Source organism: Schistocerca gregaria, chromosome X (genome assembly GCF_023897955.1).
Source record: "Schistocerca gregaria isolate iqSchGreg1 chromosome X, iqSchGreg1.2, whole genome shotgun sequence".
In the NCBI taxonomy this organism is placed as follows: domain Eukaryota; kingdom Metazoa; phylum Arthropoda; class Insecta; order Orthoptera; family Acrididae; genus Schistocerca; species Schistocerca gregaria.
The window spans coordinates 45,593,473-45,614,788 of NC_064931.1; the positions used below are offsets into that span (position 1 = coordinate 45,593,473).

Genomic DNA, 21,316 nt, shown 5'->3' on the forward strand with positions numbered 1-21,316 from the left:
CATGCTCAAGTTTGTTTACAGCTAACTTGAAATATACCAACAGGTCCAGTACTATTCATAAAATAACTAACTAAATCTCAAGCCTTTGAAGTGATATTCTACTTTTTTGAGAGTGAGCAGAGGGTGATGGGGCAAAGAGACTGGACAATCTTTTACACACTAGACGGAAAATCTACTAAAGGCCAGGCCAAAGCATGATACACCAAGATAGGCTCACATGTTGTTGTTTAGACGAGTACTGCTGGAAGACATTTTCCATGCAGTTGTTTCTAAAGTTTGCACACCTTTGCTGTCTACCGGGTTTCTTCATTCCTTTCTTTCTCCAAACAAAAAACCTCTTCCTCTGAATGGATGAGGTCCATTTGCCTTTGCATGTACAGCTGTCGAAATGCTCCCATCTTCTAATTTATTATTTTTTCTAATAATTGTATCATAATAATAACTATTATTAACATACAATCAAACAATGGAAACTCCAAGTAGGATAATCAAAAATGTAGTTGCAGACAGGCACAATTAAGAGACATTTACATAGAGCTTTCAGCCACAGCTTTCAGCAGTAAAAGAGAGACACACATCATTGACACACACAAGCAAGCACACCTCACGTTCAAATGGCTCTGAGCACTATGGGACTTAACATCTGTGGTCATCAGTCCCCTAGAACCTAGAACTACTTAAACCTAACTAACCTAAGGACATCACACACATCCATGCCCGAGGCAGGATTCGAACCTGCGACCATAGCAGTCACGCGGTTCCGGACTGAGCGCCTGAACCGCACTTCATGTACACCCAACTACCAACTGCAGCATCTCAGGCCAGAATGCTGGCATGAGATACTGTAGTTGGCCATCTTGTGAGCAGGAATCAGGCTTGTTTGCTTGTGTGTGTGTGTGTGTGTGTGTGTGTGTGTGTGTGTGTGTGTGTGTGTGTCTATTGTTATTAACATACACATAGATTCAGAATGATTTTCAAAAATTGAGCAAGTTAGCTGGGTATGATCTCAGGAGGACTGTGTCTCAAATCCCTATTCAGCCTCCTAGATTTATGTTTGTGGTAATTTTATTTATATTATTCAAGGCAAATGACAGGATGATTCATTTGGAAAGGACATTACAATTTTTTTCCCCAATCCTTTACCAGTATCAGCTTGTGCTATACTTTAATGGCCTCATTCTCAACAACTTTGCTTTGTTTTGATCTTTTATGGAGTTATAAGTTGTTTAAACACTTGAAACATGTAGTTTGTTAAACCCATGAATAACAATGTTAGGCCCAGCTGTCTGCCATTTTCCAGAGACAAATGATAAATGATCAACATATGTTGGATAACATACCATAAGGTATCCTTGCCTGACTGTGATATTTCCACCCTACAGTAATCTTTGGTAAGTAGAGTTGAACAGCTGTCAGAGTACTATACAGTTGTTAAGGCTGTATATTTAGTTAAATGATATATTTATGAAAATAATAAAAGTAGGTTGTGTGCAGAGTGATTTGAATACTGAGAAGAATAGAAGAAAGTGTAAGTCTATGTTGGTACTGTTGTGTTTAAAGTTAGTTGGTGCATGGCTCCCAGGACTTATGATCGCATTATTTGCTAATGGGAATTGGTATATATTGTTAGTAAAGGTTGTATACATGTTTACGTATTTTGCAAAAATAAGCAGATTCAATATAATAAATAGTGCTTCTCATATAAATACTGAATGAAAAGAATTATTTCTTTCTTTCTGATAATCAATGTATTTTATGATTTTCTACATCCACATCTACATTTATACTCTGCAAGCCACCCAACAGTGTGTGGCGGAGGTCACTTTACGTGCCACTGTCATTCCCTCTCTTTCCTGTTCCAGTCTCGTATGGTTTGCGGGAAAAATGACTGTCTGAAAGCCTCCGTGCGTGCTCTAATCTCTCTAATTAAAAATGTAGTTGCAAATGGAGATTTAAGCAGACTTGCCAAAAATTACTGGATATGGTAATAGTGGGTGAAATATATGTAGCTGTAAGCAGGCTTCTATTGAAAGATGATTTTCAGGTTTAAAGAATAATTTCCTAACAGACTCCTTTTGATCACATATTCTTAAGATTGTAAGGAGCCAAAATATAAAAAAAAAGGTTTTTTGAAATTTCAAGACTGGGAAACCACCTCAAACCCAACATGAATATGCTACTAGTTCTGGTCCTCCACCCACATTGGTACCGCATACAAGGGCAACAACTTTCCTTCCATCAGCTATTGCAGCCTCATTAACAATTATGGGGCCCTACCATTTGTGCCTGAACAATGAGACATATGATCTGCTATATTGGAAAACATTTTCACCCAACAACAAATCAGTGTGACCATAATACTTCACTTTAGGGAACAGTAACCTCAACCAATGATCAAATTCTTTAGTGTTGGATATTACCTTACTACCCCCTATCCAACATGTCTACAATACTCTCAAAAATATGCTGATGTCATGTTGCACAAAACCAATGCATCAAATGGTCATGCAGATCCTTTACTACAACAGGCATGGCAACAAGACACCATCTGGATTCTGGAGACATTTGAATGGAATGATTGATGCCAGTATCAATTTAGACACTTTGCTACTACACACATAGCAACAACAACTCATGCTGCAAGTTTAGCTAGCCTTAATTGCTCATAAAGGACAGCCATTATACAAGTTGCTCCAAGCTGCAAGCAGATTGCACACTATTCTCATCTTGAGTGTCATGGTAGCTACCATGAGAACTGTCATTCTTACTGAAGACAGCCAATCCATGCCAGATCAGTTCAATGAGCCACCTCCACCCAGCTACCATTGACCTTTCGCAAAGACCTCCAAACTATCCACCCCACTGTTGAGAAGCTGGCTAAGGAGATAGACACACTGCAACTATTAACTGTGACTGTATGTTATGTGCATACACACCACACCCTGGTGAGGCAGTCTCATAGTTATGAGCTACCTCGGGCAGATATATGTTGGTTTCACATATGTTTTTCTATGGCTATGAAGTGCACAAAATCATATACGCAATCTCATTTAGACACAACAGATTATGACATCTATCTACAATGCCTGCCACAGAGGGTTCATTGACAGTCTACAATACACAGGCCCTTTTGAACTATTCATTGTGCTGCCAGGAGCAAAACAACACTGAACCCAGTACCTCAAACATGACTACACTCTACTCTTTAATAGAGACTGTTTATCACTGACTATCCTTCAGGCTTACTGTTATTAAATGACACAGGAGCAGATGTCAGCATGTTACCAGTCACATGCTCTCCTGATGATAAGCAAGCTGGTATGGTGCTGCTACTGGCAGTCAACAATTCTGTCATCCACAAGTACAGTCATAAGAATTTGGTGTTTGACATCAGACTCACCAATAGCAGCAAGTGGACATTCATATTACGTGACACTGCTTAACAATTTTGGGTGCAGATTTCTTCACACAAGCTGCTCTGACTGTGGATTTTGAGGATGCTTTCCTGATACAGTCTGTAGCGGGTCAAGGTTTAGTGACACAAGATATTGAGCACCAGTGACAGAGGTGAGAAAAAGTCATTATTTTGTCAGGGATGGAAGGAGGGAAAGCAAAACTTTGTGTGTGGTGGAGTGGGTTCTTTCCTTGGCTCAGAGGGTGAGGTGCGAATAAAACATTGGTGGTTCTACTAACAGTCATTTATTGAGACATAAGACCCTTTAAACAAACAAATACAATATATTTTAACTTGCTGAATTTGTCATGGCTGCAAAGTGCCTGAGTCATAGCGTGCAGATTCCGGGGACTGCTGATGCGGTGACGGCTCGTGTTGCAGTGGCACGTCGGCAGTGCATTCCTTATTCACTACCATACCCTGACTCAGTGTGATGGCAGCACAGTCTTCTCCTTGTGAATTCGCTCATTGTATTACGAACAAACAGCTATGGCATGGCGTGGAGTGCTCTGTTCCAGTATGAAACCAGTGACCCTCAAGTTCGGCATCTTCTGGCAGAGTTATCAACTTCTAGGTTCACAGGTGACCCATTTGGTGACGCTGCAGTCCCTTCATCCTCACCACCCACCTGGGTATGTTCCACACAAACTTCTTTCGGGTAACATCTGGGATGGTATCTTCTGCAGTAACCTATCAGTGCGGTACCGACACCTTCTTCTGTTGGGCAGCATAGTGGCTAAGATGTTGTAGCAGAGTATGACATCCACTGACTAACAACTGGGTTTGTCCATCCATATAACTTTTCTTCATGTCATCTTGACTGACTCTTTGGTCATTGATCTACGCTTCTCGTGTTGGGCAGGAACATGACCAATGTCAACACACATGCTGTCTTTCCATTGATTTACTTTTATGCTATCATGGTCAGACATTGCCCTGTCATCCTCCTCTGCATCACCAGAAATGTCATGCATGTGAGTTCAGTATGCTGACTGATCCTGGAGCATTGACCACTGATGAGCAAACAGTACTGGTTGTTGTGCCCGTTGGAAGCATTGCCCATCTGCTCCCATTTATCTGTTGAAGTGCTGACTGCCTCTGCTCAAACTCTACTGGTCCTTGGCCTTCTCACATTGAGCAGAAACATGACCAATGTCGACACACTTGCCGGCTTCCCTTGTTCAACCCTCACTGCTTCAGAATATTGTGGCTTAATGTGTCAAAGTGTCTAAAATCTTCATTGAAACTAAAATAAGTCTATATGTATTTTTCTCCTTTTAACAAGCATAAGAACACATAATTATTATATATAATTATTATACACCCTACAATTCTGTCAATGGTTGCACTATGCCCAGTATAAATGGACATTTGACAACACACACCACTCACAGGGTAGACAACTTAAATATCTCTGTGTCAAATGACAAAAGGGGTCAGTGGAAGTCCTACCATTGCAACTTGGTATACAAGCCCCATAACATTGGAGATGATTATGCAAGATCTAAGCCTGACACTACCTGGTTACATATTGAAAACTGTCTTAGAAGATACTCTGAAGGCCACAGAATGTGAACTACAAGCAGCCTGCAAAACATTGGAGATACCTAAAACACCTTAACAGTGTGACCTGGCCTCTCATACAGTGGTGTTTTTGGAAACACAATGGACTCTGAAGCCACTGAGCATGGCCAAACACACAATGAGTCACTATATTCATACCAGCCCCATTGGATCATGCCAGGATGGCTACATGAGACCAAAGTTATTTTTGAAGGGATGCTTCAGGATGAAGTTACATGCCATTCAGACAGCCCTTTTTCATCAACACTCCATCTACTATGAAAGAAGAATGGTTTATGGCATCCTTTTGCAAATCATTGTCAGTGATCACCTGAAAAATCTCCAACAATACCAAAAATCCAGGATTTCACAAGTGCTCTGGTGAGTACAAGCATTTTTAGTATGATAAATTGCTGAAAAGTGTATAAGCATAGTCCAGTGGCAACCAGTGACATACCTAAAACTGCAGTGATAATGCCATTTGGACTGCATAATGTTTTTGGCTATGCCAGTTAGGCTTAAAAACATGTCCCAGGTGTGGAAACATTTTTTTGGGTGAGGTTCTAAGGGGCCTTCCATTTTAACTCAACAACATATTAATATTTTCTAGACATGACCAGTAACATGAAAATCACTTAAGGGTAGTGGGACAGAAGTTAACTGACTACAAAATTACTCTCAACCAACACAAGTGCATTATTAGCAAATCTGGTACGTGTGTCAGCTATAAAGTGTCAGCATATGGCATCAGATCCTTACCTGGGAAGTTAGATGCTTTACATGCCCTTCTGTGGCCACAGAATCATCAACTGAGGCCCTTCCTCATCATGGTTAATTTTTACCAACACCACCTCCCAGTAACTGATGCAGCACAAAAACATCTCACAAATGCTCTGGCGGGCCATAACGCAACATGCAAGTGCTCTTTCCAGCAGACATCAGAGATGGAAACTGCTTTCAAGGACTTGTAAGAAAGCCTTTTCAGTGCTGTGGTGTTCACCCATCTCACTCCTGTGGCACAATTAGCTTTTGTTGTTGGCAAAATCCAATACACTATTGGTGCAGCACTACACCATAAAATGAACAGACAATGGCAACCCCTGAAATTCTTCTCCCAAAAACTGCAACCTGGCCACACATATTGGAGCTTTTTGCAATTTACAAGAGTGTCTGACATTTCTGATCCTTTCCAAGGACTGACATGTGACGACTTACATTGACCAAAAACCCACTGTGTCAGCATTTCAAAATATCAGTAGTAAGTGCTCTTCATACCAATTCAGACACATCAAATACGTCTGTCAATTTACAATGGACATCCACCACATTCATGGTGCTGATAACATTATAGCTGACTACTTATCTTGTATCAGCCTGTTTTGAACTACAGTCACCTCTCCATTGCTCAGTCTTTAGATCAACAGCTTCAAATGTTATTGAATGGCTGCTCCACTTGCCTACACCTCCAACTGTTGGAAGCTCTCACTGGCACAGCAAGTATATGGGGAGTGCCTCTAGAAACAAACCAAGGCCTTCCTCACACCTCAGTTTCAACAGATGGCTTTTGGCAGTGTCCACAACCTGGCGCACCCCAAGTCCAATGCCACAATTGAGCAGATAATTGATCAAACATTATGGCCTGCAGTCTGGAAAGATGCATGCTCACATGTACATGCAGCAAGATTGGATGTTACGTGCATGTAGATGTGGGACAATGTCTGCCATCAGTGATGAGGTTAGGCACATTCACATTGATCTAGTTGACCCTGTTCTCCCTTTTGAATGTTACAGATACAACTTTTCAGTGGTGGACAGATGCATATTGTGGGCAGAGGTTGTTTTGACTGAGGACATATCTGCTGAAATGACTGCTAGGACGTTCATTGAGATCTGGTTGGCATGTTTCAGTTTCCCTCTACACATCACTGCAAACCAAGTGTGAAAGATTGAGTCTGACCTATTAAATGAACAGTTAAAATTGTGCAATTTCCATTGCCATCATACCACAATCAACCACCTAGCAAGGAAAGGCATGGTTGAGAAATGGCACCATGCTTTAAAGACGTCCCTAACGTGGAGCAATGATGCTTGGACTCAAGCATTGCCCCTGTTTCTGCTAGGATTATGAACAGCCTTCAAAACAGGCCTCAGTTCATTGCCAGTAGAGAACATCTATGGTGAACCTCTGTGCATCCCAGCATACTTCGTTGTTCCCTCATCACTGCCAGATGAGTCACAGCTTCCCCATCTGGTACAAAAAAACTGTAGGAGCATGTAACATGGATGTGCCACCCTCCTACATCACACCACAGATCTCATCTGATTTTTGGGCATATGTCACTGCAGACAGCTGTCATGTCATGCTTTGCATGGGTCTTGTTCACCAATTGCTACAACCTATCATCTCTAGAGCCTTCCCATTTCTACAAAAGGAAAAAGAAATGATGGATACTGTCCAAAAATGGCAAGAGCATCAATGTCTCCACAGAGTTTCCCACAGCATCACACCAGTACCAGGGGAACCACTGCATCACACTCTTCCCTTGCTGTTTCCTACTGATGGCACATCTTCTGTGTTCCACTTACCAGAATTAGATGTGTCATCCACTACAGTTATGTGTCCATCACACCCAAACCTCCACACATAAATTCCTACTTATCCCCAGTGCTTCACAATTTAGTGGGGCTGTATGGGAGTGACCTAATTGACTAATCAATATGTGACAAGTGTGATGTTCCTTCAACTTTTTTTGCTATTTGATCTTTCAGTTCTTATTAGCTTGCTAATGTGTTCACATTGTGATTTTTGGCAGCTTGTAATAACTGTGAATATTGCTGTGTGCTCCATAAGAAGCTCTGATGTAATTTCTCAACAGTATCTTTTTTTTTATTTTTCCTTGTCTCCCAGCAAGTCCTTTCACTCAGTGGGGACAGCATACTTTGTTGAAAAATGGTTGGTACCATGTTCATTTTTGTATTACATGGCTGTTGAACCATCACAGAATTTTCTCTTTAATTTCAGACTATCTGTGATTGATCAGTAATGTTTCCATTCTCTTCATCCAGGACTGGGTAGTGATAGTAGCACATACAATTAAATGCCAACGCTGTAGAAACAAATTCTGTTTCTTGAAATGCTTGTACAATGATGTGTTTATGTTCAGGGACACTGAAAATACAACCTTCTGAAGTTGCCAAATAGTCTGTAACTGCATTCTGTTTCTGTGACTGTGCTTCATCTGCTATTCTTATTTACTGTAACGCTACCTGCTCTCCACTGGACCCCTACTACTATGCCTGTTTGTCAGTCTTGACATGATTAGAAAGTAGGAGGGTGGTACTGTTAGAAGACTACAGTTTTTAGTGATGCACTGAAGAAGGTGTAAATAGTTATGTGGGAAGAGCTTTTCATATTATATTGAAAGGTTTGGATTTAGGTCTAAGTCTGGAAAATAGTTTTAATCAGCCAAGAAATTTCCAATACCACCAGTATTTCCTTGTTATATTTATTTCCAATTTCTTTCATTTATCCTTTGACTTTGTCTCCATTCAAGATTCTGCAACATATCATTTATTGTGGAGTCATTAGTAAATTTTGATTTCCTCTGTACTATTTCAAAATCATTTATATCTTTTGTATCCCAACACGCAACTTCATTATGCATGGGCTGTGATATCTACTACACTGAACAGAAATAATTAACAGTGAAATATTATATTCTTAATGGAATGTATACAGGAAGTATAGACGCCATATTTTTTGACAAAGAAATATGTAATATTTAAGGAAATAATAGAGAGTGTTAGATAACCACGGTGAATATATCATCTACCCACATCAAATGTTGAAGCAATGCAACTTTTCAGAGAAATCGTAAAAGTTTTATGTGTAAAGTCTCACATCATACCATAATTGTAGGGAGATGTATCAGTCTGCCTTCTAAGAGTGGTAGAAGCCTGTATTTATGAAGAGATGCATCAATAAGGATTCCTGTGACATTGTACTAATCATCTTGAGCAACTGCTGAGACTGTATACCCATAAGGGTAACATACCGGATATGGTGGCAACATACAGGCACAAACATTTTGATTCATTGAACATTAAGATAGAAATTATCTAATGAAGGGCTAACATGGTATCATTGAACACAATTTTGTGAAAATTAAAATGGTATTTATATTTAATAGGTGTAAAATGAGAATGAGAAAAGGAGAAATTAGATGACATGTCTCACAAATTCGGACACATTAAGTAATTGTCTGCAGTGATGCAAGATGGTGCATTTTTAGCAAATGCAGTTAATAAACAACATAAAATAGCTACAGACAAATCTAAAGGGACTAACATAAGATCTACAAATAGTGAGCAAAATAGTAGATGAAGTGTTGAAAGTTATTTCTAACAATAGGTGATTCTATGCTTAAATGTGTGTTAGCTCCAAGTGGCACATTTGATATTTGCCTAGGGACAAGGACTCATGAACTAAGTAAGTAGTGAAATAGACTGATGAGACAAAATACTATGACCACTGCTGAGCATGAGACAGAATGCAACCTGGTGGCATTGTGGGTATGTAACATGGCAAGAAAAGTATATAAGTGGACCATAGATGAATGGGAAATTATTATAGTGGTGATACAAACCACAAATGGGGAAATCCACTAACATTAGCAAATTTGACAAAATGATATAGTCCAGCACATGGGAATAAGCATCTCAGAAATGGCAAAGTTGATTGGCTGTTCATAAGCTATTGATATGAGCATCTATGGAAAGTACTTGAAAGACCATAAGTAGGTGACAAGGTGTTGGATGTCCATGCCACCTTGCAGAAGGTGGAGGCTGGAGGTCTTACAGAACACTGCTCAAGTGCATGGGACCTGTACAAAACAGGACTAACAGGAGATATTGAATGTGTAAAAAGAGGAGCAGCACCAAAGGTCACAGGTTTGCTAGCCTTTTGGGAGAATGCCAAAGAGATGCTGTGAAAGTTGAGTTGCAGATGTCTAAAGATAAACACAAACTATCCCAAGAAAGTCTACTTACAAAGTTTCAAGAACCAGATTTAAGCAATGAATCTGGGAATATGCTACAACACCCTTCACATCACTCCCATAGGGATTTCAAGAACAATATTAGACTAATTATAGCAGGCACATTAATGTTCAAGCAATCATTCTTTCAGTGCAGTTCCAGTATGAAGGACATAGCTTGCATGAGGAAGTGGCAGTGATTGTGGTAAACATGTGGGCCTGCATTGAGCTGCCCAAGGCTGGGCAAAGCAGTGCAAATGCGACCATTATAGTACTAGTGTCAGCATTTTCTGTTTCTGTCTTGTCGATTCTGTTTTGTGCAGCATGAATGTTCAGGATGCCCTAAGTTCTGGGCTACTTTGTAATGCTGGCCGGAAGAAAGGCCACATGTTGTTCACTGATGGTTGCTCAGGACAAAACTGTGCGATCATATTTTTGTGACTTCCCCAAGTAGTTCATTGAGTTATGTTGTTTTTGCCAAGTGATCTGGCTACAAGTCAATCTTATCTTATGGTTCACTCCATTTTTGGTGGTTGTTAATGCCAGTGTTGGGAACTTGTTTGGGACAGATGCATTTCAGGCCTTTGGATTTTCTGTCACTGACACAATTCACCCTGTGCCCTATCAGGTACCATAGTCTGAGTTGGAAATACTGTGTGAGGACCATCTTCAATTTTTTCAGTCTTGTCATCCTGAGTTACATGTGATATTATGATATGTTGATAACTTTTACTTTTGTACCATCTAATTACAACTGAATGAAACACAAATTTCATGCCATATGCATATCAGTTTTATTTTTTGCAAGGCATTTTCAGTGGCCTGGAATATGTACATGTTTTTATTTATACTATTTCATTTGAATCTTGGAACAATGTATATGTAAGTTATAAACAGTTCTGGTAGTTGGCTTTTCTAAGAAGTAGTAATAATTTAAAATTTTACTTATAGGTTCCATGGATGATGCATGTTCTTGTGTTCTTGTTTCATTTTTGGCACTGCTCTTCTTCTTGTAATTGCCATTTGAAATTTTGTTTTTGAGACTCCACAGCTCCAGAAACTGAACACTTTTTTTGATGCTATGTTTTGTTTTGTGTTGCTGACTGTAAAATGTTATTGCCAAAGATCACATGCTATTGGTAACTATTGAATGTAATTTTGTGATTTTTGAGTGTGTTTTGGTGTGGTTTTTTTTATAATTTCGTGTGTGTGTGTGTGTGTGTGTGTGTGTGTGTGTTATTTCTTTTTTTTGGGGGGGGGGGAGGAGGGAGAGAGGGAGAGAGAGAGAGAGAGAGAGAGAGAGAGAGGGGGGGGGGGGGGGGGTTAGGGGGGATAATATTTGTTTTAATGTGGCTGACAGTGCAAGTGGGATAGTGGGATGATTTTTATTTTATCATTTCTTTTATTGAGTGTAGCAGGGAGTGTGTATTGATACATGTGTGCTCATTTATCACATGTTTGTTTTCAGCAATGGATTTCTGGATGTGGAAGTTGTCTTGTATTTGTATAATATGTTTGTAATGGTAGTTTATTCTCTGGTTTAAGAACTCAGTAAATGTGAAATGGTGTGTCTCATACTTTCAAAACTTAATGTGTTCTTTGTGCCATGTTTTAAATTTCCTGCATGGCATGCTTATGTATACCGCATCACAACTTTGACATTAATGTTTGTATATTCCTGATCCCTAAAATTTGTCTCTTTTAGTTGCTGGTTGGCTTAAGTTTGATTGGAGGTTTTGCAAAGTTTTATGCTACTTGGAATCCCTGTTTCTTTAGTATGTCTGCCACTCTGTGTGTTGAATTATGCGTGTAAGTCATAGTGTACCACTTGCTTCTTTTCTCTTTGATGTTGTTATTGTCCCTGTGTGTTCAGTGCATTTGCAAGTTTGCAGCATGTTAGTTTTCTTGCACTCTGCAAATGTTGGATATTATGTGTTTGTTTTGTCTTTGTGTTTTTATTTATTGACTGAGTCTGTGTACTACATGTGTGTCATACCTATTGTTCCTAACTATTTGTACGAATGTGCACATTTCTTTTTCATAGTTTCTCTTGTTGAGAATCCTGTTTAATCTATTTAGAGTATGTCTTAGTGCTGTAAGCTTCTGGTTGTTGGGATGATTAGATGTGGGATGTATTATTGTGTCTGTGGCCGTTGGTTTTCTGAGAAAGTTAAATGTACATTTGCCATTTTTTATTAGATTTTCTTTTTCAAGTGTGAATTTTATGTTCTGATATACTTTGTTGATTTCAGAGTGGAGTTCATCTATTTTTTTCATTTGGCTCATCTATAAGACAAATAATATCATCCACAAATCTGTAACAATATACTATTTTAAATCTTTCATCAGTGGCTATCTTTTCAAATAATTCATTTTTAAATGGCTGATAAAATGTTGGCTAATATTTGTAACATTGGGGATCTCAGCTATCAATCTGAACATATTTGTTACTTCTGTTATTGCTTCTATAATGAGGTTGCTGTGGAATATTAGATTTTGTTCTGTGATTTGTATTATTTCTATGATAAGAATGGATGCATACATGTTTTCTATGTTGAATGAAAAAAAATCATACCAAAACAAGTACCACTTCTCTCTCTCTCTCTCTCTCTCTCTCTCTCTCTCTCTCTCTCTCTCTCTCTCTCTCTCTTACACACACACCCACACACACACACACACACACACACACACACACACACACACACACACACACAAAAACCAGCAATAACATTCAACAGTCAGGAACACAAACCAAGATATAGAATCAAAACAAGTGTTCAGTTCCTAGTGCTGTGAACATCGCAAAAACAAAATTTCAAATGGCAATTACAAGAAGAATGGTGCTAAAAAGGAACAAAAGACAACATGTCTGTTAGTAGAATTTTAAATTATTACTACATTATATAGAAACAAACTATCAGAACTGTTTACAAACTATATATACATCAAACTAAAATGTAACTCAAAATAGTATAAACAAAAATTGTACATATTCTATGCCACTGAAGATGCCTTGCAAAAAATAAAGGTTAATAGAGTATGGTACAAAAATTGTGATCATTCAAGTTGTAATTAGATGATCCAAAAGTAAAAATTATCAACATACCATAGCAGTGTGAGGATTTTTTTTGACATGTTTTTGGATGGTATACATCTACATCTACACGGATACTCTGCAAATCACATTTAAGTGCCTGGCAGAGGGTTCATTGAACCACCTTCACAATTCTCTATTATTCCAATCTCGTATAAAGCGTGGAAAGAATGAACACCTACATCTTTCTGTATGAGCTCTGATTTCACTTATTTTATCATGGTCATCATTCTTCCCTATGTAGGTTGGTGTCAACAAAATATTTTCACATTCGGAGGAGAAAGTTGGTGATTGGAAATTCATGAGAAGATTCTGTCACAGCAAAAAATGCCTTTCTTTTAATGATTTCCAGCCCAAATCCTGTATCTTTACTGTGACACTCTTTCCCATATTTCTCAATAGTACAAAACGTGCTGTGTTTCTTTGAAATTTTTTGATGTACTCCATCAGTCCTATCTGGTAAGGATCTCACACCATGCAGCAGTATTCTAAAAGAGGACAGACAAGCGTATTGTAGGCAGTCTCCTTAGTAGGTCTGTTACATTTTCTAAGTGTCCTGCCAATAAAATGCAGCCTTTGGTTAGCCTTCCCCACAACATTTTCTATGTGTTCTTTCCAATTTAAGTTGTTTGCAATTGTAATAGCTAGGTATTTTGTTGAATTTACGGCTTTTAGATTAGACTGATGTAGTGTGTAACTGAAGTTTAACAAAATCCTATTAGCACTCATGTGGATGACCTCAAGCTTTTCATTATTTAGGGTCATCTACCACTTTTTGTACCATTCAGATATTTTTTCTAAATCATTTTGTAGTTTGTTTTGATCTTCTGATGACTTTATTAGTCGATAAATGACAGCGTCATCTGCAAACAACCAAAGACAGCTGCTCAGATTTTCTTCCAAATCATTTATGTAGATAAGGAACAGCAAAGGGCCTATAACACTACCTTGGGGAATGCCTGAAATCACTTCTGTTTTACTCGATGACTTCCCATCAATTACTATGAACTGTGACTCCTCTGACAGGAAATCGCAAATCCAGTCACATAACTGAGGCAATATTACATAAGCACACAATTTCACTATGAGCCACTTGTGTGGTACAGTGTCAAAAGCCTTCTGGAAATCCAAGAATATGGAATCAATCTGAGATCCCTTGTCAATAGCACTCAGCACTTCCTGTGAATAAAGAGCTAGTTGTGTTTCACAGGAACGATGTTTTCTAAACCCATGTTGACTGTGTGTCAATAGACCATTTCCATCGAGGTAATTCATAATGTTCGAACTCAATATATGTTCTATAACCCTGCTGCATATCAATGATAATGATGTGGGCCTCTAATTTAGTGGATTACTACCTTTCTTGAATATAGGTGTGACCTGTGCAACTTTCCAGTCTTTGGGTATGGATCTTTCATTGAGTGAACAGTTGTATGTGATTGCTAAGTATGGAGCTAATGCATCAGCATACTCAGAAAGGAACCTAACTGGTATACAGTCTGGACCAGAAGATTTGCTTTTATGAAGTGATTTGAGTTGCTTCACTACTCCGAGGATATTTACTTCTACGTTACTCATGTTTGCAGCTGTTCTCAATTTGAATTATGGAATATTTACTTCATCCTCTTTTGTGAGGTTGTGCAATGAATCTTTCTACTCATATTTCTTTGAAATCCAAAGCTTGACTTAATTTTTGTCATGTGCATCCTATTCCTGTCACCCTGAAAGATCAAGTGAAAGCAGATTTGGACAGACTCCAATCTCTAGAGGTGGTGCAGGCTATTATGGCTATTAAATGGCCATCTCCACTGGTTGTAATTTAGAAATTGTCTGGGAAACTATGCCTCTGTGGCGACTTCAGTACTACTGTCAACGTGTAATCGATCATGGATACTTATCCTCTCCCACGCCAGAAGGAACTGTTGGTAAAATTATCAGATGGACAGTACTTTCCTAAAATTTATTTGTCTGAAGCATATCTACAGGCTCCTGTGGATGAAGAGCCTGGGTGAATTCTGGTTTTGGAAACTCCTTTTGGCCTATATCAATATTTGCACCATCCTTTTGGTGTGGCTAGTGGCCCTGCCATTTTCCAATGATTTTTAGAACAATTAATTACACTTAACCCAGGTTGCATTAATTATCTGGATGATATTGTTGTCACAGGCACTCACTTACAAAATTTGTGCACTTTGTTTCTGTATTACAGTCTGCAGGCTTATGGTATGACCTCACAAAACCTCAGTTTTTCCAGCCTTGTATTCTTTATTTGGGGTTTGAGATCTTGCAGTATGGGGTTTGCCGTAGGCCAGACTACATCTTTGCTACGACATCTATGCCTTTCCGCTCATCCATGAAGGAGCCTCTGACCTTTCTATGGAAGATAGCCTATTACCACAAATTCCTGCTGGAGAGGCCACCTTAGCACATGTTGCGTGCCCTGCTATGCAAGAATTTACCTTTTTGTTAGAGTCTAGATTGTGAATGTGATTTCCAAATATTGAAATCCAAACTACTCTCAGCCCCTTATTTAGCTATGTTCTCTCCAGAACAACACATAGTTTTAGCAAATGGTGTCTTACAGTACGGCCTCGGTGTGGTCCTCACACACCAATATGTTGATGGCTCTAAACAACATGTTGCCTTTGCCTCTAAATCTCTCACACTGCACCAGCAGTGTTACTCTCTTGTGGAAAAAGTGGCTCTTGCCATTGTCTATGTTCTCAAGATATTTCACATTTTTCTGCTTTTTTCTTTTCAATGGCTGCATGTTTCACGTTATTACTAACCATAAAACCCTTGGTCCCCTTGTTTAACCCTCACACTTTCTTGCCTGAAAAGGCAGCACATCATGTCCAATGCTGGGTGCAATTCTTGTCTCACTGAAACTGTGAGATCATTTTTTGGCCCATGTCTAAATATGCTAATGGAGATTCCTTGTCCCATCTTACTGTGGGTCCTGATACTAACTTTTATCATGGAGAATGGGTTTGCTTCCATCTTGATATTGAAATACAGCCCACAGTCATGGGTTCCCCAATTACAAGCTTGTGCATAGTAGCTGCTGTTGCTGCCAACCCAGTTCTCTACCAGGTGGTTTGGTTTGTTCAATGGGGCTGGCCAGATAAGCTGCTGAGTTGGACTTTAGACCCTGCTGCACAACTATTTCTCCTTACAGTTTTGCCTCTCTGTTTTCAACAATTTTTTGCTGTTGACATCTCCCAGAGTAATCATTCCCACTGCATTAAGGCACAAGGCTCTACACCTTCTCCACCAGTGTGACTGGGGAGTTTCATGCACTAAACTTTCTGCTAGGACATATTTTTTGGTAAGAGATTGACAGTGAAATGGTCCATTTGTTTCGGCTTTTGAGCAGTGTGCCAAAAAACAAGTAGCCCCTAGGGTGTCTCTGTCCTCCAGGTCTGCTCCATGACAGCATTGGGAATGCATTCATGTAGACTGTGTGGGTCACTTCTTAAATTCCTATTGGCTTTTGCCTGTTGATGCATTTCCCTGGTTTCCTCGCATTCTCCATTGTGTGTCAACGTTGCCTGAGGACACAATTTATATGATTTTGAGGTTTTTTTCTATTCAGAAGTTGCCTTGTACTTTAGTTTCCGATAATGCGCCCCAGTTCATTTCTCACAGCTTTCAATAGTTTTGTTCCCATCACAACATTCATCACTTTATGGCTCCGCCATTCCACCCTCAGTTGAGTGACAAGGCAGAACCACTAGTGCATCTGTTCAAGTCCCAAATGAAAAAGTTTGTTGTGGATTCTTTCCTGGACGAAGACCTCCTCTGTGTTCTGAGCACCTGTCACTTCACGTCTATGGGGGTCTGGAACCCAGCTGAGTTGCTTCACATGCTTGCGGCTGCACATGCTCTTCCATCTGGTGCAGCCTGTGATGCACCTGCTGAGGTCGGGCTCATATGACCACACCGGGATTACTGGTGTGGGCATGAGGGTTTGGCACACCAGCACAAGTAAATACCAGCTACTGTTGTCTGCACTCCGAACACTGTCTATGTGATTTTCATATGCTCAATGGGCTTGATCAGTTGCACTGCTGCCCACTGCCAGAAGCTATGGGTTTGCAGTTGTGAGCCCCATCACCCCAGGCTGCCTCACTTCCCTCCACCTCGAGCCCGTGATTACCCACTGCAGAGGTGTGCCTGTCCAATTGGCTGCCTCCTCTACATGCACACCCTGGGGTTCAAGCCTATCAGTACTGAGTGCTGGTCCCTCTTTGGCTTCAGATCCATGTCAGCAGCCTGCAATTCTGGTCAGTCTGCCTCCACTGGTCCCTTCTCCATCTTCACATCAGCCATCATTGCAGCTGGGTCCAGCCCTGGGACCTCATGTTAAGAGCACAATGGCTCCCTCCTCTCTGGAGCTGTCGTCAGGCACTGAGTGGGCCCATTGCCCTCAGACAACCCTGTTTCCTCACTGCACTAAGCTGCAGTGCCTGTCCAGCACAAAGTCTGAACAGATGAACTTCTATGCAGAACAGTTCATAGCTTATCCCAATTTAGCAGCACGCTCCAGGGTTCACAGTTGGCAGAATACTACACGCGATGAGGTAAAAACACTTATTGGAATGCTTGTACTTCAAGGAATTCTTCACAAACGAGATCATAAAATGTACTTTTCAAAGAGGGAATCAGTTGACACACCTTTCTTCGGGAAAGTGATGAGTGAAAAGCGGTTTCATCTTCTATTGAAATTCCTCCACTTTGCTGACAATACCTCATATGATCCACTAGGCACAATCAGCAGAAAACTATTCAAAATTCACCCCATTATGGAGCATCAGTGGCATAAATTTAGATCAGTGTACATGCCAGAGAGGAACATCACCATTGACGAATTGTTGTTGCTCTGGAAAGGACGGCTTGGATGGAAGCAATATATTCTATCAAAGCGTAGCAGATTTGGCATCAAATTGTACAAACTCTGTGAAAGCAGTTCTGAGTATGTATGGGACTTTATTGTTTACACTGGAAAGTACAAATGGCGCAAGTGAACACGTCGTCACAGGGTTAGCAGCAGTGTACATGACATTATCGATACGGATTACCCTGGCGGCGCAGCCCTTGCCACCAGAGTGAGCAACCGTATAAGGGCGCCATCTACCAACACTCTGATTGGCTGGACCTGCGGATTTAAGAGAGCTCCCTGAGCCCATTTGACCACTTCAATCTTCGCTGATGACTGTGTCACTACCCGGCTGCCGGATTCATGATGACCAAACTGTACTGTGGCTTCCCTGGCTGTAAACTTGCGACGTGTCTGTATTGACGGGTTGGCAGTGGTTTGGACTTGTATTCTCTACTAGTGACTCTAGCCAGCGAAGTGTTGTGTGGTCGAACTTAAGTTTTGTTTTGAGTGCCAGAAGGTCAAATAAATTTGGTTATCATGGAATATTTGTTGTGTTATAGTGCGGACATAACACAACAGAAATGGAGACGAAGGAGGTCGAACGAATGACATTGGAAGCGCTTATTGTGCAACTGATAAATCAACAAGCCATAAATCAACAACAGCTGATGAGCAAGTTGGAACCAATACTTACCAGTATCGCCCTCAACCAGCAGAAGCAGCAGATCCCTGCTTTTCCATCTTTCAACGAGTCCCTGGAAGAATGGGACTCCTATGAAACCAGACTGCGGGAACATTTCCAAGCGTTTCAGGTATGCGACGCCAAGTTAATGAAATCTCTTTTCCTGACTTGATCCAAACCTACAGTATACTGGCTCTTGTGCAAGTTATCTCTGCTCACGACTTCTTTGGAACCCTCCTTCAAGAACATGTGTGACTTGCTAACGCAGTTTTATCAACGTCATTCTCATGTCATTACGTCCTGAGTTCAGTTTTACCAATGCAGGAAACAGCCCAGTCAGTCTTATAGGGAGTGGGCAGCACCACTACAGGGCTTCAATCGGAAATGTTGTTTCGTTACCCCCCCAGAACAAGAAGTCCTATGCCGAGGAAATGATTCGAGACATGATTATACGTGGTGCCCCTCATAAGGAATTCCCGAACAATGCTTTACAACTGAAATACCCGACACTCGATAAGGTCCTAGAATTAGCCCAAACGTTTGACGTGTCCAGTGCTGCAGGAAAACAGTTAGAAACTTAGGCTGATATCTCCGCAGTACATAGTCCCGTTTGCGGCTGCGAGACCGAGGAACTGCAACGCCATTTCTGCATGGAAGACGCAATAGATGTTGTTGCTGTTCAGAAAGGCCGACCACCTCCACAATCACGTCGCTCACGGTACAAAAAACTTTCTATAAGTGGTCGCCCCGGATACTGCCTTCCTGCCCTGACTGTTTCAAACGACATGAGAGAGTGTACTGCCCTGACATCTGGACCTACTGTACAAACTGTTCACTAAATGGCCATATCACCACTGTCTGTCGGGCAGCAAATAAGAGACAAAACTGATATATGGCGGAACAATCGATGGATATGAACGTGGTAGCTTCCATTGAATTCCAAGACCTAGCGAACAAACTGTACATATACGTCAGCGTTAGTAGCCATCCGATAAAATTACAAGTGGATGCGGCAGCTGCCATTGGTCTGTTGAATTCAAAAACATATGCTCATCTCTGCGTCCCACCTCTCCAGAAACCCACTAGGCAGCTGGTAGCTTATAATAAGATGAACATTCCACTTCGAGACCAAGTCAACCTGCAAACTACTTATCATGGTGTGACGCACACCCTAACTTTTCTCATTGTACACAACGATTCCACTGCCAACCGGTTTGGACTGGATGCGTTCAGAGCTTTTGGATTCTCCATCAAAGACTCGGTTAACTTGATCTCCGATGAAGTACCTTACGCAGAATTGGACGACCTACGCACAGAATTTCAGGAATTATTCAATCCAGAATTGGGAACAGCGAAGAACTTTGAAGCTCACATCACCTTGAAAACTACTGCGCGGCCCTGATTTTATCGCTCTCGCCCAGTGCCTTTGTCACTACGCACTGAAGTGCAGGAAGAACTTGACTGTCTCACTTTCATGGGGGTTTTAGAACCAATTTCATATAGTTCCTGGGCGACGCCCTTAGTCGTCATCAAGAAGCCTTCTGGGAAAATCAGACAGTCTGGTGATTTCAAAGTGCCCATAAATGCTCAGATAGAGATCGACACGTATCCCCTGCCTCACCCAGAAGAATTGCTAAGCAAACTCCAAGGTGGTAAATATGTTTCCAAAATTGACTTGGCAGAAGCATATCTACAATTGACTTTGGATTCAGCATCACAGGATTTTATGGTCATCAACACGCCTCATGGGCTGTATCGACTTAAACTCCTCATGTATGGTATCGCCAGCGCCCCAGCTATTTACCAGTGCTTCCTCGAACAACTGGTCGCTGGCATTAACGGCTGTGTCAACTATCTGGACGATATCATTGTGACGGGACGCACACCGGCAGACCACCTACGCAACCTCCGTCACCTGTTTCAAGTATTATACGACACTGGTCTTCGCTGCCATAAAGAGAAATGCTGTTTTTTCAGTGGGAAATTGAATACCTCGGAAACCGTGTCTCCCAGGGTGGCGTCCAACCTTTGGACAAACACATCAAGGCTATCCTTCAGATTCCAAGACTGTCAACGCTCAATCAACTCCGCTCATTTTTAGGAAAAACTGCGTACTACACATAGTTTATACTGGATGCAGCAACCAAAACTGCACCACTCTCTCATCTATGCAACAAGAATGTCCCATTTATCTGGTCACCCACTTGTGAGCAGGCGTTCCAGTCCCTAAAAAGTCACCTTGTCTGGCACGGTTTGAGACAGGCAGACAGGTAGTGTTAGCAGCAGATGCATCATACTTCGGCATTGGTGCTGTCTCAGCTCAAATATCCTGATGGTCCCGAGCGTCCTGTCGCCTATGCTTCAAAAACTCTCACAGACGCTCAATGCGGATATTCACAAATTGAAAAAGAGGCATCAACGATTATTTTCACCCTCAAGAAGTTTCATGTTTTCTTGTACGAATCAAGTTGCACCTAATTACCGACCACCAACCCATAATAGCCCTTTTCCATTCGGCGTCTAAAGTTCTGAACATGACTGCGCATCTCTTGCAATGGTGGGCGCTGTTTCTAGCTCGCTACAATTATTCAATCCACTACTGCAA

The 21,316-nt window shown here is 40.8% G+C and overlaps 1 protein-coding gene across 1 annotated transcript in view; it reads right to left on the bottom strand.

Annotated features, from left to right (window-relative positions):
• LOC126298412 (uncharacterized) overlaps positions 1–21,316 on the bottom strand; it is a 538,508-nt gene that overhangs the window by 354,965 nt on the left and 162,227 nt on the right. The window lies entirely within an intron of this gene.